The 25,313-nt window shown below is 46.0% G+C and overlaps 1 protein-coding gene across 2 annotated transcripts in view; it reads left to right on the top strand.

The window, feature by feature from the left end:
* Positions 1-340: 340 nt before the first annotated feature.
* Positions 341-25,313, top strand: part of ZNRF3 (zinc and ring finger 3) — a 212,033-nt gene continuing 187,060 nt past the window's right edge. Inside the window, exon 1 of one of the 2 annotated variants that reach the window (XM_077835297.1) lies at positions 341-528. The gene's annotated coding sequence lies outside the window, so the exon portion shown is untranslated. Of the gene's footprint in view, positions 529-4,860; positions 4,883-25,313 lie in introns of those variants that run through there. The other variant, XM_077835298.1, reaches the window with a different exon arrangement.

Below are 25,313 nucleotides of genomic sequence, written 5' to 3' on the forward strand. Positions count from 1 at the left end.
GTGACCGGCCGGCGGCGCGGAGGGCGGGCGCGGGTCAGCGCGCGGGGCGGGGATAACCCCGCAGTAGCTGTCACGTGGAGCAGATGAAAGCGACGCGGCTTGGCAGGCAGGCCGGGAGCCGGAGCGAGGGAAGGGGAGCGAGGGGCAGGCGGAGGCGCGGGGCTGGGCGCCGCGGGGCAGAGGAGCCGCCGCCGCCGCCGCCATGGGGCGCTGACCCGCCCGGATCCCGCCGGGCGCCCGGAGCTGGAGCCGCTGGCGAGCGATGCGCGGCGGCTGGGCGCTGCCCCGTCCCGCCGCGCGATGAGGGGCTGCGGGGCCGGCGCCGGGCCGGCCGTGCCGCCGCCGCTGCTGCTCGGGCTGCTGCTGGCCGCGGCCCCGGGCGCCGCGCTGGCCAAGGAGACGGCGTTCGTGGAGGTGGTGCTCTTCGAGTCCAGCCCCAGCGGCGACTACACCACCTACACCACGGGGCTGCAGGGGCGCTTCTCGCGGGCCGGGGCCACGCTCAGCGCCGAGGGCGAGATCGTGCAGGTGAGCGGCGCGGTGCGCCGGGCCGGGGCGGGCCGGGCCGGGCGGCCGGCGGCTCCCTGCGCCCAAGATGGCTCCGCTGGGCCGGGAGCGGCGGCTGCCCCGTGCGCGCTGCGGGCTGGGGGCGGGCAGGGCCCGCGGAGCCCGGGCTGGGGGCTGCTCTCGGCTCGCCGGGGCGCTGGGGCGGCCGCCCTGGGCGGCGGGGGCTGGAAGAGCACCGGGGCGGAGCGGGAGGCGCTGCCCCCGCGGCTCCCCGTGCGGCCCGGGGTGGAGCGACTCCCCGCTGTCCCGGCTGCATCCCGGCCGGGGGGTCAGCGCCTCTCACCTGGTGTCCCCGGGGCTGCGGGGAGGCGGGTCCGGCCGCTGGAGAGGGCTGCGCCGCGCAGCCCCCGGGGCGGCTCGGCCTGCTCGCTGCGCCAAGGCTGCGGGGGACCCGGCGGCGACAGGGGGCCCGAAGCGCCGGCCGTGTGCGGTGCAGAACGTGCCCTGCATGGGGCTCCAGCCCCCGCCCTGCTGTCCGCTCTGGGCCTGGCCCTGCAAGCCCCCGGCTCCGGGGCACCGAGCTCTGGCGTCCCACGTGGGCAGGGCACTGGCCCGAGCAGAGAGCTGCGGGAGTTGCCCGTTTAGAAAGTCCGTAGGATCCCCCTGCGTGCTGGGCTGCCCTGTCTCATTGAGTGCCCCTCGGGGGAGGGAGGTGACTGGTCATGCCACAAAGGGCCAAGTTTGTTGTCGTGTAATGTTGATTTTAACAGCCCCCTGACTGGACTCGCTGCTGCTGCAGTTTGACTCCTGACTGGGAACCGGCGGATAGTTTCCCTCTCACTTGTTTTAAGTACTTAAATAGGAATGGGAGAACCAGGAACTCTGAAGCTGCAGTAACCTGGAGATTTCACCCTTTCTGACAGGGCCTCCACCTTGTTACTAAATGAAAGAAGTCTGCATTCCAGAGGAAGCTGGATATGGAGGGATTAAAAAAATACTCTGTTTGCAGGGCTTACTTTGTCTGAGATGCGAAGGAAGGCAGTGGTGCCGACCTACTGCTTCTGATTGTTGTAACTGGATGCTGTTTCTTTTTTGTCTCTCTTTGCAAAGGCTTTGGAGAAACTCTAGTAGGTCTGTGGGCATAAATTACATTGCCAAGGCTGCTGCTTGTGGGAAGAGCTTTAAAAGGGTTTGGTATCTCTTTGAACCTATTAAAGCGTTGTACACATCCGGGTATTGCTAGCCTAACGATTTTTAGGGCCTCTCACTCGCCCTTCCCCTAAGAATAACGGTGATTTGAGTTGGTTTGGAGTTTTGATTTTATATACTAGAGAATGTTTCTGCAAAGAAAATGCACTGAAATTTCCTTTCTTCAGGTTCTGAGTGAACCTTGCTTGCTAGTATTAATTACTGCATCGAGTCAACAGTTGAAACTTCCCTGCATTCTTGAAACATGCTATGGAGTTTCTACTCTAGCAGATTTTGGGAAATGGCCTTTGCACTTCCACCAGCGACAGCAATGATGAGAGTGCACAGGGCACAAGCGACTTTACTGCAGTGCTGTGTCTAGCTGTGCTGAGGCAAGTAAGATACGGAGGTAAAAGTGCCTGTGCCCAGCTTACATTAATGCTGCTCCTGGGGAACTGCATTAATGGTAGTGCAATGGTGAGAGTCTTTTTTCAAAACATGTCACAGTAGGCAAAGCTTGCATGGAACGGATTTGTAAGTGATCTTTGTACCACGCTGTAAAGTACTGCGACTTTGTCTGGCTAGGTGGTTTTTGCATGGGTAGAAATGGTTGACCATTCCAGGCTGCAAAACAGAGCACTAAAACTTCAGTATGCTGTGTGATAGCCGCTGTCCGGGTTCTCAACGTTTTTCTTTCTGAGGCCTCCGCTCAACATGCTATAAAAATTCCAGGGCCAGGCGGCAGGGCAGAGGGGATGGGACTTGGGTCTCTGGGCCAAGGGTGGGACCTTTAGGCCTAGGTGTAGTTTGACTTCTATTTTGGCCGGGGGAGGGGGAATGTCTGGCAGGGCTCGGGCAGGCTCTGCACAGCAGGGCCCAGGGAGGGACTGCTACCTCCACCCCTGACTCACTCAGCAGGCCACCCACCTGTGTGGGGCTGTGTGCCGGTGGCTGCTCCCTGAGGGCTCTGCCGGGCACCGAGCCGGATCCCCACCTGGGCAGCTCTGATGGGTTGCGTGAGCAGTTAAAGGGGGCCGGTTGCTGAGGAGCACCTGCAACCCCGGGCACCAGCAGCAGATGGGGGAATGCTATGGCTGCCCGCTCCATGGCACCACTAGCCAGAGGAGCAGCAGCCCCACACTGCCTGGCTCTGGCTTCCAGCCTAGGATCTGGCCAGAGGGGGGGGCTTGAGGGGGGCTGAGGGAGAGGAGGAGGTGGGGTGCATGTGGAGCTGCCTGCAGGACTGCCCCACTCTGGGTAAGGCACTGCAGTTTTGCGGGGAGAAGCACCATTGTGCCCCCTGAACTCTGCCCATGGGCTCAGGGCTTCAGCAGGGGTGTGTGTGTGTCGGGGGGAGAGCTCGGGGTTTCAGCCTTGCTCCACCCCTGGCTTCAGCCCTGCAGAGGGGGGGTGTGCGTGTGTGTGTGTGCGTGTGCAAGGGATGGGGTGTCAGCCCTATGTTGCCCCCGGTGTCTGACCTGTGGGTGGGTGCCGGGTCTTGGGGTTTCGGTGGTGGCCCCCTGAAAGGCTCGATTGAGAACCGCTGTCCCATGTGATTCATGTACACAACTCTTGTAGAAAATGAAGGAGGAAGTATTAAAGTGTAACATGTTCAGTTTGTTGGAGAAAACAATCAAGAAGCTATGGTTTTGGATTTTGCCTCTTTATCAGTTCTTGTGGTGATTACCTATACTTGTAGTAAAGGTTCTTTGCAAAATTACTTAGCTTTCTCTAAAGCTTGAATTTTTGCTGAGTGTTCCTGCTCACCCTGGTTGAAATGTTTGCAATTTTTGATTTGAGGCTCATCACAGAGAATCGTGTAACTTGCTGTTTTGATACTTAGAAAACATAGTATTAAAATATCTCTAGCAATTTATGCAGTTTCTGATGCTAAAATGTTTGTTTTTAGCTACCTTGTTCTTTCTATGTATTTGGCTTTCTGTGGGTCACTTTGTTCAGTGTATTCACTAGTCCTTCACTCGGAGCTAATCTCCAGTTAGCTATTTAATACAAAATTAAGTTTAAACACATCACTTAAAACTGTCTTTATTCTTCTAAGCAGGTAGATAATGTCGGAGTTTAGCAGAACCAGGCTATTCCCTATTCTGTCTAGAACTTTTGACGTGCTTATCCAATTCCTTTGTAGTCATTAGCAATTGTTGACTTAATTTTTTTTTTTTTTGGCTAGGCTAAGTAAAGAAAATTGACTTAAATGGTATTTTAATAAGTTTACTTGTTAAGTAATCACTAATAGCTGTCCTTATTTCACTTACAAGGTCTGCAGAATTGGTTTGTTTGAGCATGAGCTCTGTATAAAAATACTGAATAGTAAGTTTTCTTTTGTAGTTCAGAGACATAGAATATCAGGGTTGGAAGGGACCTCAGAAGGTCATCTAGTCCAACCCCCTGCTCAAAGCAGGACCAATCCCCAACTAAATCAGGGAAGAGACTATTCTTCCCTGTTCCCTTCTTGGCTTTGTTATGAAATTTACTGTGAAACTTTAAATTTTCTAAATGACAAAACTTTGTCACAAGAAGAGTTGTGAAATCAGATTGCTGATGGAGAGAAAAACCCAGTGGAGGAATGAAGCAATTCAGTTTATTTTGAACTTTTTAAAAAAATTGCTTGTAGTGACTGAAATATATACATTACTGGAAAAATCAGGTTTGTTAATTTTAGCATCGTAAAACATTTGAAAAACGGGATTTTATTCTTCCCATGAAAATTTGCCATGAGATGAAACTTTGAATATGTGTTGTCCAGAGGAGGCGCAATACTGAGAGAACTTTAGAGGCTGTCTTTTTAAATATAAATGTAAAGGAAAAATACATTTAAGACTTGAACTGGCATAACTAGAAGCAAATGTGTTAAGTGAATATTTCGTGGCCTTTTATTATAATATGGACCAGCTGCTTTGCCTGATACTAAAAAAAAAAAAAACAAAAAACAACCCACGAACATGGGGTGGGAGTTGGGAATTAATGAAGCAAATTTTTGCTTTTTTTACCACTCATAATTTTTTTGGCTAGTAGTTTTGTGCACATATGTACGCAGCCGCTACTTACCTCCCAACCTATACTGTGTTTTAGATTTCAAATGAGATTTTAATTTATGCTTGTAAATAACTTTTATTTAGGTATTTCAGCCACCAGAGGGTGAAGTATGCTAGATGTCACTCCAAAGCAGGTAAAACTAGCACCATCAAATTCACTTCGTGTGTGCACTCAGGCACTAGAGCACGTATAGCATGTCTTACCTCTAGTATGGATTCCTTGCTCTTTTTCCTGGCCTTCTGATGAATAAGTTGTATGGTGTCTAAACTTGTTTGTACACCTTCATAATTTTCTAAATTGCTTGCATTTTTGACAAGCTTCATAGATATGTATTCCAACTTTGGATCATTATCTGAAATTCTGCGAAACTTGGAAATGCAAATCACCTGGCTAGTGATGTTAAAGATCTATTTAACTGTAGTAAGTGGTGTATTTTTTGTTTAAACAAATGAAGAAAAATCGTTGAAGAGATTTTTAGAGTGGAAATATATTTCTTTTAAATTAAATATGAGTGAATAAAAGGAAATGTGGGTGTTTGTGCAACCTCATAACCATGTTTGTTTCTGTTGCTCATTGGTCTTGAAAGCATTAGAACAAAACCATCAGAAATAAAAGCTAAACATGCATTAGCTTTTAAATGTATGACTTATCAAATGGTTACGGATTAGTTTTCTGTCTAAAAGTGATACAATAATGATGTTTCTCCTGTTACTGGGACTGAGTCTGGCTGGGGTCAAGTGTGTCTAGGGTAGCTTTTAAGAGGTGAATTCTTAACGCGTCAGTATGGCTGGAGTTAAGAGTTTGGTAAAGCATGTCCTTTAGGTCTTTGTGTATCTGGTAGCCCTTAAACTGATTGACAGTCTGATCCAGCAGTTGTGTATTGGCAACAAATGATCGGAATATTCTATATGCCTCAGAACAAAATCCTGTGGTTTTTTTGGGAGGAGTGGGGTGGGGATGGATGCTAAGAATGTTGATTGGAGAGAGAGGAGGTCATAGAGGAGGCTTCTCAGTAGATAACCACCAGAGTCAAGTGATCACATCTCCACTGTGTTGGAATGGAGGCAGACAAGGATGGGCAGGCTGTGGCCAGCAGAGAGAAGAGGAATTGGAGGAGTTCCATGTGGCTAGGAGTTTCCAGTTGATACCAGGTCCCCTCAAGTGTTTGTTTCTAAAAGATGCTTAAGATCCAGCTAGTCCAGGGGAACTAAGAGATGTATGAGACAGCTGTGAATGGCACTCCTGCCCTACCTGTAAGAAAATAAACTTTGTCCGTAAAGAGTTCTTCAGCCCCTCCAAGGAAGACCGATGATCCTTGCTGGGGATTTAATACTCAAAGAATACAAAGAACATTCTGCAAGGGACAGGTGGATAACAGAACAGTATGCTACTTTCCTGGAGCCAAGACACAAGATGGCACTCCAAAAGGCTAACTAATCTTAAAGTTCATGAGGAAAAGATCCTCTGGTAGTGGTACATATTGGCACTAATGATGCTGTGTTGTAGGATATCTCACAGGTAATCGATGACTCAGAAGTGTGTTCAAGAAGATCACTTGGACATTCTTCGAGATTCTTCTTGTCCCATGAGCAAAGGAAGACGGAAGGTGATAGATTCCTTAAGTGAACCACTGCCTAAGTAAGTGGTGTAGGATTTTGTTTTTTGCAGAACACTGGCCTGTCTTCTGGTGGGGTTGTACAGTTTGGATGGACTGCACATCAGAAGGGGGACCAGTTTTCTCAGGGACAGGCTAGCTAGAATAGTCAAGAAAGGATTAAACTAATAACAAAAGGGGAGTATCAAAAGAAGGAAGATAAGAGCCCTCAGCACAAAATAGAGATATTTAGAAGAAAATCAAGGAACCAAAGGACATGAAAACCAGCAATTATTTAATTGTCTATACACCAATGCTAGGAGCCTTGGTAACAAATAAGGAGTTGGAATTACTCATTTATGAACTTTAAATTTAGTCTAGTTGGTATTACCGAAACCTGGTGGGGTGATTCCCATTATTGGAACATTACAAATCAATGATTATAACCTATTTAGGAAGGATAAAATGGACAAAAGGGGAAAGATGTCCAAAAAAAAAAGTGTTTTCAGGTCACTGATAAATTTGAAAGGAAATGATTGTGAGTGGTAATGGATGAATGTCCTAACAGATAAAGTACAAGATGGGGTCTTATTTGTTGTCTACTACAGACCACCAAATCATAGCTGGGAACAGGCTGCTAGGTGTGGAAGGTGCCAATCTATAATGTATGGGAAAAGAAGCTGTGTGTCTAGGGGATACTTCAGTTTGAGTCAGGTATGCTGGAGATCTCAGGCTGCCAGTATTTAAAACAGACTTGGAAATTCTAAATCTAGTTGACCGCTTCTCACTCAAAACGTGTTGCATCCAAAACGAAGGAATTGTATACTAAACTTCATCTTCACAGATGAAGAGTAACTTAGGGCATGTCTACACTTACCTCCGGAGCGATCGATCCAGCAAGAATTTATTTATTGCATCTAGTGAAGACGCAATAAATTGACCCCTCTCCTGTCGACTCTGGTACTCCACCGGAGCAAGAAGCGTAGGCGGTGTCGACAGGAGAGCATCAGCATGTCAACTTACCGCAGTGAAGACACCGCAGTAAGTAGATCTAAGTATGTCGACTTCAGCTATGCTATTCACATCACTGAAGTTGCGTAACTTAGATTGATTTTTTTTTCTCCCCCCCGTGTAGACCAAGCCTTAGGTACAAGTGATCATAATTTGATCCCATTTATAATGTTCAAACAGAATAAAGAGCAGACTGATGGTACATGTAGTAGGTACTTTAAAAAGGCCAGTTCCACAAAGGCCCTTATGACAATTATGAGCCAAATCAGTTGTAAGAAGAAATTTAATTAGAAAAATGTGAATTGGTAGTTGTTTACAAACACTTTTCTAGATGCCCCAAAAGCCACAATCCAGGAAGAATGCTGTATTGGTTAAAAACCAGCCTGATTTATACAGGACATTACAAATCAAGACCGCTATAAAATATATAAAAAACAAATGGAAGAAAGGGGAAGCTGAAAGTAATAAATAGAAATCAGAAGTTATCAATTTTCTACAGTTTCTAAGGGAAGCCAAGGGACACAAGTAGAAATCCATTACCAGCAGTTAAAAACAGTAAGAAGCTGTTTAAGCATATTAGGAAGAAAAAATCCTAACAGTGGAATTGTCCATTATATGGAAGTGATAGAATTATCAATAATAAAGCAGAAAAGGCAGAAGTGTTCAATAAATTTTTCTGTTCTGTATTGGGGAAAAAATAGATGAGTCACATCATATGAATGCACTCATTCCATTCCAATAGTATCTCAGTAGGGTGTTAAACAGCAGCTACTAAAGTTGGACATTCTTAAATCAGGTGGCTCAGATAATTTACATCCAAGAACTTTAAAAGACCTGGCTTAGGAGCCTGCTGGACTCTTAATGTGGATTTTTCAGTAGGCCTTGGACCTCTAAGGAAGTTCCAGAAGTCTGGAAGAAAGCTAATGTGCCAATATTTAAAAAAGGGAAATGGGATGACCTGGGTAATTATAGGCCTGTCAGTCTGACATTGATCCCAGATAATAGAGCGGCTGAGAATTAAGGGAGAATTAATATAATGAATGCCAATCAACATGCGTTTATGGATCATAGATCGTTGTACCGAGATCTGTTTTTGATGGATTACAAGTTTGATAAAGATAATAGTGTTGATTTGTAATATACTTAAACTTTTGTAAGGTATTTGCCTTGGTACCACACAGCATTTTGATTTAAAAAAAAATAAAATAAATGGATTAAAAACTGGCTGATAGATTTCAAAATGGAATTATAAACAGGGAATGATGGTCGAGTGGGTGTGTTTCTAGTGGGGTCCTGTGGGGATAGGTTCCAGGCCATACACTGTTTAACACTTTTATTAATGACCCGGAAGAAAAGATGAAAGTATCACTCATACAACTTTCAGGTGATCCAAAAAATGGAAATGGTCAATAATGAAGAGGACTAGTCCACTCATACAGAGTGATCTAGATTGCTTGGTAATTTGGGTGCGAATGAACAATATGCATTTTAATATGGCTAAATGTATACATCTAGGAACAAAGAGCGTAGGCCATATTTACAGGATGGAGGACTCCATCTGGGAAGCAGCAACTCTGGAAAAATATTTGGAGGTCATGGTGGATAATCGGCATCATGCAGGGAACTATGTTCAGCTGTGGCCAAAAGGGCGAATACAATTCTTGGGTGCATAAAGAGGAGGATCTTGAGGTAGGAGTAGAGAGATTATTTTACCTCTGTATTGGTCACTGGTGTGAACAGTGCTGGAATACTGTGTCCAGTTCTGGTGTCCACCATTGAAAAAGGAAGTTGATAGATTGGAGAGGGTTCAGTGAAGAGTCATGAGAATGAGTAAAGGATTAGAAAACAGTCTTTATAGTGAAAGACTCAAGGAGCTCAGTTTATTTAGTTTAACAAACAGAAGGTTAAGGGGCAACTTGATCAAAGTCTAGGAGGACCTGTGTGAGGAAAAATTTATTTAATAATGGGATCTTCAGTCTAGCTGAGCCAGTGGTGGGAAGTTGAAGCTAGACACTCAAACTGGAAATAACCTCACTGTTAAAAATGTATGCCTTATTAATCATTGGGCTGATTCACCAAAGGCCATAGTTAATTCTCCATCACTGACCATTTTAAAATCAAGATGAGATGTTTTTCCAACAGCTCTGCTCAAGGAATTATTTTAGGGAAGTTCTCTGGCCTTTGTTATATAGGAGATCAGACTAGAAGATCCGTGGTCCATTCCAGCCTTGAAATATGTGACTCTGTAAAATCCAGACTATCTCTGTCTTAAAACAAAGCAGTAAATAAATTCTGTTGCTGGTGTGCTTGATTCTCCTTGCTGGCACAGGGAGGCATAAATAACGCCTCTCTGAGTCAGCTGTACCCCTGTGGGGGAGTCACTCTTGAAGGGAATGCAAATGTGTTTGCACTGGTGCCATTCTTCATCTATTGGTCACACCAATCTTGTTGTCCCTGATCAGTGCTGCCTGTTTCTGAGGCTTTGGTTGACACTTCTGATTTGGCTTCCCTGGTGGACGTGAAGTATTGCATGTGTGCTGTTGCAAGTTTCATCTTTGAAACCCATTGCTCAGGAGCTGCTTCTTGGGTTGTGCTGGCAAAGGCTGGCATAGGTCAGCATTGAATCTGGCCTGATGTCTTGTCCATCTGTGTTTGAACTATTTTTTGTGGGCTTTGTTGTAGTTATGTCAAACCACTCTTTTCACAGATTTATTTTTTTCCTTTTGATAGACCACTCACTTATGGTGCTCCAGTAATAAGCATCTTGGATACGATCAAAAATGTCCTCTGGAGGTTGTAGGAGAGTTGTGTGGTTTATTTCTGCCAGTGTTTGACGCAACTTTGTGTTGTGTTCGGCTCTTTGTGCTGCCTGATGACCAGAATTTGATGCGTCATGGTGCTGCATTTGCTGTAATGGATGTTAGCTGTACATTGTAATCATGTGGTCTCCTGGCTGGCTAAGGTGGGGGGAAAGGGAGAACAGAATTCTCTTTATTTTTTGTTTGCTTGTTCATTTATTTTGTATTAAAATCTGGCAAGGTTTTAAAAAAAATTCCTACTTGTTTAACCAAAGCAGGGCATCATCACTAACCCTTTTCCTAAACCTTTGCTCCATTCATAGTATCATAGAATATCTGGGTTGGAATGGACCTCGGAGGTCATCTATCCAACCCCCTGCTCAAAGCAGGACCAATCCCCAACTAAATCATCCCAGCCAGGGCTTTGTCAAGCCTGACCTTAAAAATATCTCAGGAAGGAGATTCCACCACCTCCCTAGGTAACGCATTCCAGTGTTTCACCACCCTCCTAGTGAAAAAGTTTTTCCTAATATCCAACCTAAACCTCCCCCACTGCAACTTGAGACCATTACTCCTCGTTCTGTCATCTGCTACCATTGAGAACAGTCTAGATCCATCCTCTTTGGAACCCCCTTTCAGGTAGTTGAAAGCAGCTATCAAATCCCCCCTCATTCTTCTCTTCCGCAGACTAAACAATCCCAGTTCTCTCAGCCTCTCCTCATAAGTTATGTGTTCCAGTCCCCTAATCATTTGTGTTGCCCTCCGCTGGACATTTTCCAATTTTTCCACATCCTTCTTGTCATGTGGGGTCCAAAACTGGACACAGTACTCCAAATGAGGCCTCACCAATGTTGAATAGAGGGGAATGATCACGTTGCTACCCTTCGTGCAGCTCTGCTGGTGGAAGAAGTACTGTAGACTGGCTGCCAGCATGGAAAACTCTAGGAAAAGAAGCCTAGTGTAGACAAGGGCCAGGTATGTTGAGTCTAGTATTCCCTGTTTTTTGCTCCTTGTCTCGCTGGAGGAGCAGAGAATGGGTTTTACCCAGCCCTCAAATGAAAGTGGAAGCATATAAAGTCTAACAAATACTTGGTATTAGAGTATAATTTGTTTAAATAGTGTGAATAAAAACTTCTCAGTTGCTTGTGTGTCTCTTCTTGGGTCGTGTGATGTTAGTCTACTTACTTGTTGAGTTGCCTTTTAGTCTTTCAGGAAAAATGATTAAGAAAATTTAAAATGTTTAGAAGTCCCTCCTTTTTCCTGTGCTGCTTTTTCCTCTGGATAATCCTGGTAGTGGGTGGCTACCCCACTCCTAAAATAGAAGGGGTAAAAGCAGCCCTGGGGATGGCTGATTGGGGAAGCAGCTGCAGCTGGGTCACACCCCAGTCAGGCCCCAGCTGGCCTGTGTAAAGAGTCTGGGAGCCAGAGGCCCAAGGAGAGTCTCTCCAGGCTAGGAGAGAGCAGGGCCTGGCTGCCTGCCTGACAGGGTACAGAGTGGTGCCATGCTGGGAAAGGAGCAGGCTGAGTGGGGTGCTCCAGGCTGGCAACTCCCCAGGCTGTAGGGCCTGGTCCAAGGCCCATAGAGGTACTGGGAGGCAGAGGAAGGAAGCAGGTCTGAACCCCCTTGTCTATGTTGAGAGCCCTTTCCACTGCAGTCTGCCCCAGGGAGGCGGGGGCTTGGTGATGACCGGCAGTAGCCCAGACTGAGGCAAAGTGGGGATAGTGGGTTGTGTAGCGATACTGGCAGGGGGCAGAACCCTAGAGGAAGGGGCACCGGGGTCTGTGAGGTACATGGGGGCCAGAGCTGTGCGGATCACTGGCCTGCAGAGGGCGCTCCATGCTGGAAAAGAGCTAATTCCCATGAACCAGCAAGAGGCGCAGCAGGGGTGAGTCCTGCACTTTTACAATCCTCTTCAGGCCTTCTCTGTGCATCCTAAAGAAGTGGGGGAAAAAAGTCCATGGTATTCTTTCGCAGGTCACCTTTAAATACTGAAACATAATGGGGTTAGGGTTCTGACTCTTGTCAAGAAGGTAGCTGGAATAAGAGCTGCAGCTAGGAGAGAAGAGTGGCAATGATTGGAGGAGACCAGCTTAAGCAAAAGTTTGTTAAGGCAAAGTTTCATTTCTTGTCTCTTCTTTCATCCATAGTTAAAAGGGTAGGTGAATTTTTTTTTGTCTTGCTCAAACAGAGAGCCTATAGGCTCATCAGAATCAGGAAGTGTGGAATTATTCGTGGCTTTGGGTTACAAACATGTTGGGTTTTGTGAAGAGAGCTGTTTCGTTCCATATCCCTGCCAGATGCCTTAATTGTAAGGCATTGCTGTAGTGCCGCTGCGACCCACTGCTCCAGGCGTCAGCTGAAGCCTGGTCGTCTGGTAAACGGCTTGAGGCCCTAGGCCCAAAGATTAGCCTATTCAGCAGCAGTGAGCTGTACGAAGAAAAACAAAGCAATTCCGTCTTTGGAATTTGAGTTCTTGGAGATGAATACAGAAGTTTCAAATTACTACTTATTTTAGTAGCGATAGGATAGAACCTCTAAACTTATGGCCTTTGAATAGCAAAGTGAGGCGCTGGAGAAGAATGTTTGATCTGCTCGCCTCCATGTTGGATCCAAAGTCAGAAGCATACCTTGACTAATCTTGCATTTAAACTTCCATTTTCAGCCACTGTATCTGAAAACTGCTCCTGCCTCGGCCTCAAACCTGAACTCTGCCCAAACCAGATTTTGGATTCTCTCGCCAGTCTTTTTCCCTATTTAACGTTCTGTCCGTTAGGGTGGTTGTGATTAATCAAAGATGTTTGATTTTTCATGGCTGCTCTCTGAAGAAAATCAGAGCAGAGCAATCAAGGCTCACATGTTTTTCATCAGCAGGGGAACCCAATAGTACCAAATGCCTTATTAGTTTCTTAGTACCTTGTGAGCCAAAATTCAAGCGTGGTGTTCTAGACAGTGTCATCAGGGCAACCAGGAAGTGTTTCACACTTTGACTAGTTACTCATATCTCTCCTCTACTAAACCAAGCTTGGTGCAATATTTTTTATTTCAGCCTCCAATTTCTCCTTGTTTCTACCCTGTCCTAGATATTGTGGCATTGAGACTTGCCTGTGGGTATCTGCTCTGGCTTAAGCAAATGAAATCCCCACAGTACTGCACCCCTCACACAGTTGTACGTGCTATGCTATTACATGTAAGTTCCAACCAGAGACTCTTATGAATTATTTCTTTATTTAGGCTATATGCCAAGCACTGAGACATGAACCAGTGGTTTTAAAGTGTCCTGTGAGCTGGCAGGACCTGTTAGTGTTGTCTGATGTAAGTAGGAGGTTGGATACGTCTGCATTATGTTAGCACTTTGCCAGTCCTCACCCCAGACGGCTGGGATTTCTTACCAAGGTGCTGTGCCTGTAGCTTGTTCAGGGGCTCTGGCTTTATTATCGGTCTTTTCTGGAAGAATGCAGACATTCCTGCCCACAAACTCCTTAGTGCTTTAGTAGAAGCCCAATACTCTATCCATCTCCACTGCCTCTTGCCTGGCCTGAAATGAATAGTACCCATGGCTGTCTCTTCTGATGCTGAGAGCTGAGCAGTTTGAAATTGACTGGATTCACAAGTTTTGCTGGTGACCAGAGTTCTGAGCAGCAGTTGTGGAACTGAGCAGAGTCCTGTTAGTTTCATTTTGCTGGGGCTTGGGAACAAGGTGCTAAGGGTATAGCTACACTGCAATTTGGTATCCGCGGCTGGCCCTGCCTTGCAGGGCTCGGGCTAAGGGGCTGTTTAATTGCAATGTAGACGTTCAGTTTGAGCCTGAGCCCAAACATTTACAGCACAGTTAAACAGCCCCTTAGCCAAAGCCCTGTGAGTTTGAGTTATCTGACATGGGCCAGCTCCGGGTGTTTAATTGCAGTGTAAATGTACTTATAGGGCTCAGACACCACTGTAATGAGTGCAGAGTAAAAAAAAAAAAAACTCAACAGCTGTCGTCAGACTCAGGAAGATAGCACTAAAATGGACCATGTTGGGAAAGATATTTTTGCTAACCTAAGGGCCCAAAATAATTTTTTTAATTCCAAGACAGAAACTACTTAATACTGAGAGAACATAATAGTAATGTAAGGGTAAAAGAAGTTACAGGGGTATTATAACTATCCTATAATCAAGCATTACAAACCAAGGAAATCCAGAGTTACAGTTGAGATCCAAACATCTTAAGGTATGGAAATGTGCAGTAAAGGCACCTGAACAGCCTAGGTTGTGCAATGTCAGGAAGTTGATGCTGGTGTGGGAGTGCTGTAGATCCTTGGCTTTCAAACTGCAGGTTGTGACCCAGTACTGGATCGCAGAATGTAAGGCACTGGGTTGTGGCGGCTCTGGTCAGCACTGCTGACTGGGTCATTAAAAGCACCGTCAGTGGTGCTGCCCAGCTAAGGCAGGCTAGTCCCTACCTTTTCTGACACTGCACTGCACCCTGGAAGTGGCCAGCGCCTGCCCCAGTCACTGGCTCTGCACTCCCATTGGCTGGGAGCCAGTGCAGTGATGTCTGCAGATGGCCCCTGGAGCCTCAGAGCTTTGCCAAACAGTAGTGAAGTGCCCTTTCCAAAATCTTGATACAGAGCCCAACTTCTGTTTCTTTAAAAGGGTTGGGCAAAGAGTGGCTTTCTGGGGGTACAAGTAGCTATCAGTGTGGTTCATGGACGTAGTCATTAAGCTAGTAGTTGACAGGTAAACATTTCAGTCTCTATGTGAATGTTTGGAGCCTGTACTGAAGACCTTACTCTGCCAGTACATTGGCAGAACTGTGACCATTTCCTCCTTTTCGTGCTGAAAATGAGGAGAGCACTACTGGCTCTGAGGGATGGAATTATTTAAAAAGCCCAAAGATTTAGAGGCATGCTAAAACACAAATTTCTCTAACTGATTGCATGTTCAATTTTCTCACTTGTGTATATTGAGGCTGGATCTGTACAAGTAGAATGGATTAAATGCAATTACAGCCTGCACATAGTGTGGCCAGTAGTGCCAAAAAAACCAGAATTGGCACATGTCCTCAGTGTGCCAAGCCCTGGCAGATGTGGTTATGGGACAGGGTGACTCCACTATATAGCAATGAAAGTAAAGGGCTCCTAAAATGGTACCGGGTGAAGCATGAAGAAGAGAACATGATTTGGTGTTGCACTTCTTGCTGGAAAAGAGACACAAACAGCTCCACTGCAAGACAATGTTAAAGAAAATCCTCAAGCAGTTTTATAAAACCACTGATTAGCATACATAGTAATTTTCCTCCTGTTTAGACCATTTTACTGGGTAATGTATACTTAAAAATGCTCCCTTTTTAGTACAGTCTTCTAGACTTTTTGTTCTGAGATTTCAAAGTGAGGCCCTTTTAGACCAAAATAATCTTCATAAGTACAAACTACTAAAAGTGTGAAGTCTGGGAGACCTACATCTTGTAGATAAGGAAAGTAGAAGGTGGAGGCAGTGTGTGACCCATGGTATGTTTGTTTTTTTTGTTTGGGGGGCGGGGATTACATCTGTGTACACAGTTCTGTGAGAGCTGTATGTATTCTGCATTTAAGGTATATTAAAAGACAATAAAAAATGTAAGTGCTGAATTCAGGAAACATGGAGGTTTAATGTGTGATATTAATTATAACCTGGTATATATGCGTTGTCTTAACAGTAGTCCGGGTTTGACCATATTAATGCTTGCAGATCAAAAAAGTCCACTCACTTTTAAGCAGATAGGAAGAATCTTCTTCCTAGTAAAAAGATTGCATGGTTGCATCCGACGAAGTGAGCTGTAGCTCACGAAAGCTTATGCTCAAATAAATTGGTTAGTCTCTAAGGTGCCACAAGTCCTCCTTTTCTTTTTGCGAATACAGACTAACATGGCTGTTACTCTGAAACCTTCCTAGTAAAGATGACTTGTAAAGGGAAAAACGAAAATTTTAGCTTGAGTCTTCTGCTGTTTTATGATGTACAAAGACCTGAAAGGTGGCTTTATTTAAAAACAAAAAAAAATGTTTTAAGAAATTCAGGCCCTGTTTAACTTGGGAGTCTCTGGCCTTGTCCGCACTGAGGAATTTTATCAAAAAAATTCTTTCCCCCAGTGGTCCTATTGCCTGAAATGCACCTGTGTGGTCATTGGTAGAGCTCTAGTGTAGGATAAGGCTCTGGTGGTAGCATGGACCATTAAATCTGCTTGCTTTCAGTTAACATCCCCTCTGTGCTTTTTCCTGTTGTCTTGAAAAGATTAAACTGACTGTAGCTCTAGATCTGGGTTTTACAGTGCTTAAGCTACAGTATAGCCTCGCATCATTCTGAGTAGCAAAACAAGTTGTAGGGTCAATAAGGAGGCTGCAGGGGAGTGCTGGGGGCATATTTCAAATGGAGCAGTCACGCTTTGAGTACTGCTGTTTATTAGCTGCACAGGCATGCACATTACACGTACACGCCTCCTACTGTGAATTTATTGCGTGTGCTGGGTAAGCAACTTTTAAATGCTTTGACTTTACAGTGTTTGAAAAAATTACTCCTAATTTAGCAAGGGCACTAGTCCCTACTGATCGCACTCAGTGCCAGATTCAGCTTCCAAACTTGAGCCTTTTAGTGTGGGCCTGTTCAAAAATATGGCTAAAATGAATTTTGAAGAGGAGGGAAGAGTATTTTCTCTTCTCTCCCAAAACTCAAATGTTTGAGAAAAATCCCCCCTCCCCCCCAAATCTTCCTATAAATTGACCTTTGGAAAAACAATAAGGCTGGAAACTTTTTCAGTTCCAAAATGAAATGTTTTGGAAAGCTACGGGTATGTGGACATGCAGGATTATAATTATGTGACTGCTTTAGTGTTCTGAAAACTGCTACATTCTTGTTTGTGCATTAGGGCAGTACTTGAAAAATCTGTGCAGTGGTCCAGGGGAATTTGCCTTCCAGGCTGTGAATTCATCTTAAGGAAAGTGGCATTGAAGGTTTAGTGGATTGAATGTATGGCACAAATGGCTGAAATCTGGTAGGTTTTATCTAAAACAAACATTTCAACACCTCACAGATTGTATGTGCAACAGCTGGTTCGGGCTTTTTAAATACTAACTTTGGTGACTTGTTCCTCCTACCCTAAAGTGTTGCCCCCTCCTAGCTAGAATGTGGGTGCGGAGGTGGGAATGGAGGCCAGCCTCCCTAATGGAGTAACTACTGCCTTTCCTCTGAACCAGACGTGAGTTTCTCCCCTCTGATATTTATTGCCATTGGTGGATTAGTCAACTTCATCTCCAGCCTTCTGTGAGTGCAGCTCTTCAGCTACCCAATCTCGCTCCCACTCTTATTGATGCTCTGCCTCCCTCTTCCTTTACCACTCCTCATTCTCCAGCAATCCTTTCCTCTCCCTTGCTTCATCCCTGTGTAGTCCCTCAACCTCGGTCAGTGCTACACTTCGCAGAATTTCTTGAATCCATAATTCTTAAGTAATACTTCTTAAGGAATTTGTGAGGCAAGGAAATTACATTAATGAAACAGTTGCAAACAAAGTCTGGCAGTGCAAAAGATTACCATTACTGCAAGAACCTTGCATACATTTTGAAGTTGTTAAATGTGAGAGTTAATGTTGCTTTGAGAAACTTAACTTTTACATTACCTTACTTGACTTGGTTTGTTGCATTTAAGATAATAGCATATCAGACTTTTTCCTACATTTCTAACTTTCAGTATTCTTGCAGTTATCTTTAATTAGATAGCTAAGCACTTCTTTTAGTATCTCATAATTACAGGAATGTACTGACAGATTACAATCGTTTCCCCAATAGGCTTCTCTTCAATGTGTCCAGTTGGGAAGATTCAGCTGCCAGTGACCAATAATGATGAGATCAAAAGTATTTCCTACTGCTTTAGTCTGTTAAGAAAGGGGAAATTCAGAGCGCAAATCACACTAAGTATTTGATCAGACAGCCTCAGTAATGTTCAATATTGAATCAGATAGGGAACATACTCAGTGCTTTCCTGAAATATCTGTTCTGTGTGATCAGATTTAAATCAAATTTATACCAAGGCTAACCTAAGAGTAGATACTTTAATTTTTTGAAGATTGACAACGTTTGTTTTTGGGGCTTGGATGCCAGTGGTCCTGGAACCTAGAAAAATTCCAACTGAAAATAATATGTGGGAAAAAATTAAGGTATCCTTGGGTATATCTACACTACGAAATTAGGTCGAATTTATAGAAGTCAGTTTTGTAGAAAGCGTTTTTATACAGTCGATTGTGTCGGTCCCCACACATGCTCTAAGTGCATGTAGTCGGCGGAGTGTGTCCACAGTACCGAGGCAACCATCGACTTCCGGAGCGTTGCACTGTGGTTAGCTATCCCACAGTCTCCACCGCCCATTTGAATTCTGGGTAGAAATCCCAGTGTCTGATGGGGCTCAAACATTGTCACGGGTGATTCTGGCTACGCATTGTCAGGCCCCCCTTCCCTCCCTCCGTGAAAGCAAGGGCAGACAATCATTTTTGCGCCTTTTTTCTTGAGTTACCCGTGCAGACGCCATACCATGGCGAGCATGGAGCCCGCTCAGCTAACCATCACCGTACGTCTCCTGGGTGCTGGCAGATGCGTTACTGCATTGCTACACAGCAGCAGTTTATTGCCTTTTGGCAGCAGACAGTGCAGTATGACTGGTAGCCATCGTCAACGTAGTCCTGGGTGCTCTTTTAACCGACCTCGATGAGGTCAGGGGCGCCTTGGCAAACATGGGAGTGACTCAGCCAGGTCATTTCCCTTTTAAGTTTCGTCTCATGGCAATTGAGTCCTACCGGCAGTGCACTGTCTTTTTTAATCAGCAGCCAGCAGAAGATGATGGCCAGCAGTCATACTGCACCGTCTTCTGCCGAGCACCCAGGAGATGACAATGGCTAGTGGTCGTACTGCACGGTCTGCTGCCAGCAAGATGTATAAAGATAGATGAAGTGGCTCAAAACAAGAAATAGCCCAGATTTGTTTTGTATTCATTTTCTCCTCCCTCCCTCCATGAAATCAACGGCCTGCTAAACCCAGTTTTGGGTTCTATCCTTGAGGGGGCCATTCTGTTTCTCACAAAGCCACCCCCTTTGTTGATTTTTAATTCCCTGTAAGCCAACCCTGTAAGCCATGTCGTCAGTCGCCCCTTCCTCCATCAGGGCAACGGCAGACAATCGTTCTGTGCAGACGCCATACTACGGCAAGCATGGAGCCCGCTCAGATCGCTTCGGCAATTAGGAGCATGTTAAACACCACATGCATTATCCAGCAGTATATGCATCACCAGAACATGGCAAAGCGAAACTGGGCAAGTAAGCGACGTCAGTGCGGTGACAAGAGTGATGAGGACATGGACACAGACTTCTCTCAAAGCACAGGCTCTGGCAAAGTGGGCATCATGGTGCTAATGGGGCAGGTTCATGCGGTGGAACGCCGATTCTGGGCTCGGGAAACAAGCACAGACTGGTGGGACCGCATAGTGTTGCAGGTCTGGGACGATTCCCAGTGGCTGCGAAACTTTCGCATACGTAAGGGCACTTGTAAGTCACAAAGTTCCATGATTTCCCCTGCCCTGAGGCGCAAGAATACCAAGATGAGAGCAGCCCTCACAGTTGAGAAGTGAGTGGCAATAGCTCTGTGGAAGCTTGCAACGTCACACAGCTACCGGTCAGTCAGGAATCAATTTGGAGTGGGCAAATCTACTGTGGGGGCTGCTGTGATGCAAGTAGCCAACGCAATCAAAGATCTGCTGATATCAAGGGTAGTGACCTGGGAAATGTGCAGGTCATAGTGGATGGCTTTGCTGCAATGGGATTCCCTAACTGTGCTGGGGCCATAGACGGAACCATATCCCTATCTTGGCACCGGAGCACCAAGCTGGCGAGTACATAAACAACAATGGGTACTTTTCAATAGTGCTGCAAGCACTGATGGATCACAAGGGACATTTCCCCAACATCAACATGGGATGGCCGGGAAAGGTACATGACGCTCGCATCTTCAGGAACTCTGGTCTGTTTCAAAAGCTGCAGGAAGGGAGCTTTTTCCCAGACCAGAAAATAACCATTGGGGAGGTTGAAATGCCTATAGTTATTCTTGGGGACCCAGCCTACCCCTTAATGTCATGGCTCATGAAGCCATACACAGGCACCCTGGACAGTGGTCAGGAGCTGTTCAACTACAGGCTGAGCAAGCGCAGAATGGTGGTAGAATGTGCATTTGGACGTTTAGAAGCACGCTGGCGCAGTTTATTGACTCGGTTAGACCTCAGCGAAACCAATGTTCCCACTGTTATTACTGCTTGCTGTGCGCTCCACAATATCTGTGAGAGTAAGGGGGAGACGTTTATGGCGGGGTGGGAGGTTGAGGCAAATTGCCTGGCTGCTGGTTACGCACAGCGAGACATCAGGGCGGTTAGAGCACAGGAGGGCACAGTGCGCATCAGAGGATCTTTGAAAACCAGTTTCATGACTGGACAAGCTACGGTGTGAAAGTTCTGTTTGTTTCTCCTTGATGAAACCCCTCACCCCTTGGTTCACTCTACTTTCCTGTAAGCTAACCATCCTTCCCTCTTCCCTTTGATCACTGCTTGCAGAGGCAATAAAGTCATTGTTGCTTCTCATTCATCACACAAATAGGGGGATAACTACCAAGGTAGCCCAGGAGGGGTGGTGGAGGAGAGAAGCATCAGGAGGCATGGTGGAGGAGGGAAGGACAAGGCCACACACACTTTAGAAGTTTAAAACTTATTGAATGCCAGCCTTCTGTTGCTTGGGCAATCCTCTGGGGTGGAGTGGCTGGGTGGCCGGAGGCCTGCCCACCGCGTTCTTGGGCGTCTGGGTGAGGAGGCTATAGAACTTGGGGAGAAGGGCGGTTGGTTACACAGGGACTGTAGCGGTGGTCGGTGCTCCTGCTGCCTTTCCTGCAGCTCAACCATATGCTGGAGCATATTAGTTTGATCCTCCAGCTGCCTCAGCATTGAATCCTGCCTCCTCTCATCACACTGCTGCCACCTTTCAGCTTCAGCCCGCCACCTCTCCTCCCGGTCACTTTGTGTTTTCCTGCACTCTGACATTGTCTGCCTCCACTCATTGTGCTGTGCTCTGTCAGTGTGGGAGGACAACATGAGCTCAGAGAACATTTCATCGCGAGTGCATTTTTTTCGCCTTCTAATCTCCGCTAGCCTCTGGGAAGGAGAAGATCCTGTGATCCTTGAAACACATGCAGCTAGTGGAGGGAAAAAAGGGACATTGGTATTTAAAGAGACACATTTTATAGAACAATGGGTACACTCTTTCAGGGTAAACCTTGCTGTTAACATTACATACATAGCACATGTGCTTTCATTCCAAGCTCGCATTTTGCCTCCCCCCAGCGTATGGCTAGCCCCTCCACCGTCCCTGTGGCTAACAGTGGGGAGCATTTCTGTTCAGCCACAGGCAAACAGCCCAGCAGGAACGGGCACCTCTGAATGTCCCCTTAAGTAAAGCACCCTATTTCAACCAGGTGACGATGAATGATATCACTCTCCTGAGGATAACCGAAAGATAAGGAATGGATGTTGTTTGAACGCCAGCAAACACACACTGCAATGCTTTGTTCTACAATGATTCCCGAGTACGTGCTACTGGCCTGGAGTGGTAAAATATCCTACCATGGTGGACGGAATAAGGCTGCCCTCCCCAGAAACCTTTTGCAAAGGCTTTGGAAGTACATCTAGGAGAGCCGCAAATGCCAGGGCAAATTAATCATTAAACATGCTTGCTTTTAACCCATGTATAGTATTTTAAAAAGTGCACTCACCAGAGGTCCCTTCTCCGCCTGGCGGGTCCGGGAGGCAGCCTTGGGTGGGTTCGGGGGGTACTGGCTCCAGGTCCAGGATGAGAAACAGTTCCTGGGTGTCGGAAAAACCGGTTTCTCCGCTTGCTTGCTGTGATCTATCTACAACCTCCTTATCTTCCTCGTCCCCAAAACCTGCTTCCATGTTGCCTCCATCTCCATTGAAGGAGTCAAACAACATGGCTGGGGTAGCGGTGGCTGAACCCCCTAAAATGGCATGCAGCTCATCATAGAAGCGGCATGTTTTGGGCTCTGACCCGGAGTGGCATTTCGCATCTCTGGTTTTCTGGTCGGCTTGCCTCAGCTCCTTAAGTTTCACGCGGCATTGCTTCGGATCCCTGTTATGGCCTCTGTCCTTCACACCCTGGGAGATTTTGACAAATGTTTTGGCATTTGGAAAACTGGAATGTAGTTCTGATAGCACGGATTCCTCTCTCCCCATACAGCGATCAGATCCCGTACCTCCCGTTCGGGCCATGCTGGAGCTCTTTTGCGATTCTGGGACTCCATCATGGTCACCTCTACTGATGAGCTCTGCATGGTCACCTGGAGCTTGCCATGCTGGCCAAACAGGAAATCGAAATTCAAAAGTTCGCAGGCCTATTCCTGTCTACCTGGCCAGTGCATCTGAGTTGAGAGTGCTGTCCAGAGTGGTCACAATGGAGTACTCTGGGATAGCTCCCGGAGGCCAATACCATCTAATTGTGTCCACAGTACCTCAAATTTGACCCAGCAAGGCCGATTTCAGCGCTAATCCCCTTGTCGGGGGTGGAGTAAGGAAATCGATTTTAAGAACCCCTTAAGTCAAAAAAAAAAAAAAAAAAAAAAAAAGGGCTTCGTCGTGTGGACAGTTGCAGGGTTAAATCGATTTTAATGCTGCTAAATTTGACCTCAACTCCAAGTGTAGACCAGGGCCTTGTCAGTTAAAGCTCTGAAGGGTTCTGACAATATCTTGAAAGAGTTAAGCTTTAATTAGCTCACTCACAAGGTATTTAATATCCTTATTAAATCTCAACTGCTGGTAAATTTTTTTTCTTATAGTGAATAAAATTTCTTGAGGACCTGAGCTTCTGCCTCTCAGATCAGAGGCTCACATGTCGAAGCTGGCAGTGCTAGAGGCTAGTTCCTATCTGTGTGACAGCATTTTTAATTTAACAGGACCGGCTTTGATGTTCTCAAATATTTATAGGCAGCTACAATCACTTCAGTGTGCACATTTTTAACTGGAGCAAAAGTTCCTCCTCATGCAAAAAGTTTTCCCTTTTGTCCATTGTGGATTTGCAGAATATATGAATGCAGTAGAAAGTGCAAAACAAAAAATTCTATGAAAAAACACTCGCTCTCTTCAAGGTCCTGCACTGTGGTAGAGTCTCCAAATGAAATTAATAGGCAGCAGGTTTAAAACAAACAAAAGGCAGTATTTCTTCACACAACACACCGTCAACCTGTGTAACTCTTCGCCAGAGGATATTGTGAAGGCCAAGACTAAAACAGGGTTCACAAAAGAGCTAGGTAAGTTCATGGAGGACAGGTCCATCAATGGCTTTTAGCCAGGATGGGCAGGGATGGTGTCCCTAGCCTCTGTTTGCCAGAAGCTGGGAATGGGCAACAGAGGATGGATCACTTGATTACCTGTTCTGTTCATTTCCTCTGGAGCACCTGGCATTGGCCACTGTCAGACAGGATACTGGGCTAGATGGTCCTTTGGTCTGACCAAGTATGGCTGTTCTTATGTAATGCCTTGTCTCTGACAGTGGCCAGCATCAGACACTTCAGAGGAAGGTATAAGAGCCCCGCAGGAGGCAGACTTGGGGTAATCTGCCCCCTTCATTAAGTCTCATCCTGATCTCTAGTAGCTACAGATGGGCGTAAATCCTGAGCATGCGTTTCACTTAGAAAAATTCTCACCATTTTTCATTGGAATTTTCTGATTCATCAAGATTGGAATGTTCCACAGAGATGGTTTTGATTTCCTTGAAATTCTGACAGAACCCAGGTAGGAACGTGGTTTCCTGCTGCGGCAGCGTGGCTCCTCGGTAGACCTCCTGCTAGACTACCTCAGAGTCAGAGCTTCTAGGTCTGGGGCAGCCCACTGGTGCACTGCCCCACCACCCCAGGCTCCAGTCCCTTTTGTGGGACTTTAAAAAATTTGTGTTCTGATTTAGAACAAAGTCAAATTGAAATATTAAAGTCCTCTGTAGAACTGAATTGGCTCTTTTAACACAGCTCTGGTTTCAATATGTCTTTCACAAAAAGTTCATGAATTATAATTCTGAATATACTTGATATCCATATAAATGTTCAGCTCTGTTTTGAGTCTTGTTAAATTCTGTATACACAGCAAAGAAAAACCCACAGCTGGCCCATGTAGACCTTTGAGCTGGAAACCAGCCTCTGTGACCCTTCCTCCCTAAAAGGCTGGGGCTCTAGCCTGAGCCTGGAAGTTTACACAACAGTGAAAGAGCCCAGCAGCCTGTGAGCCTTGCTCAGCTAGCATGGGCTAGCTGTGGGTGTTTAGTCACTTTGTAGACATAGCCAATGACTTCCTGTGGCAGTGAGTTCCACAGATTAAGATTGACTGTCAGTATTGAAAGTAACATGTATCGCCTGCAGTAGTTTGTGACTTAGAATCATAGAATATCAGGGTTGGAAGGGACCTCAGGAGGTCATCTAGTCCAACCCCCTGCTCGAAGCAGGACCAATTCCCAGTTAAATCATCCCAGCCAGGGCTTTGTCAAGCCTGACCTTAAAAACCTCTAAGGAAGGAGATTCTACCACCTCCCTAGGTAACGCATTCCAGTGTTTCACCACCCTCTTAGTGAAAAAGTTTTTCCTAATATCCAATCTAAACCTCCCCCACTGCAACTTGAGACCATTACTCCTCGTTCTGTCATCTGCTACCATTGAGAACAGTCTAGATCCATCCTCTTTGGAACCCCCTTTCAGGTAGTTGAAAGCAGCTATCAAATCCCCCCTCATTCTTCTCTTCTGCAGGCTAAACAATCCCAGCTCCCTCAGCCTCTCCTCATAAGTCATGTGTTCTAGACCCCTAATCATTTTTGTTGCCCTTCGCTGGACTCTCTCCAATTTATCCACATCCTTCTTGTAGTGTGGGGCCCAAAACTGGACACAGTACTCCAGATGAGGCCTCACCAATGTCGAATAGAGGGGAACGATCACGTCCTTCGATCTGCTCGCTATGCCCCTACTTATACATCCCAAAATGCCATTGGCCTTCTTGGCAACAAGGGCACACTGCTGACTCATATCCAGCTTCTCGTCCACTGTCACCCCTAGGTCCTTTTCCGCAGAACTGCTGC

Source organism: Eretmochelys imbricata, chromosome 15 (assembly GCF_965152235.1).
Source record: "Eretmochelys imbricata isolate rEreImb1 chromosome 15, rEreImb1.hap1, whole genome shotgun sequence".
NCBI lineage: Eukaryota > Metazoa > Chordata > Testudines > Cheloniidae > Eretmochelys > Eretmochelys imbricata.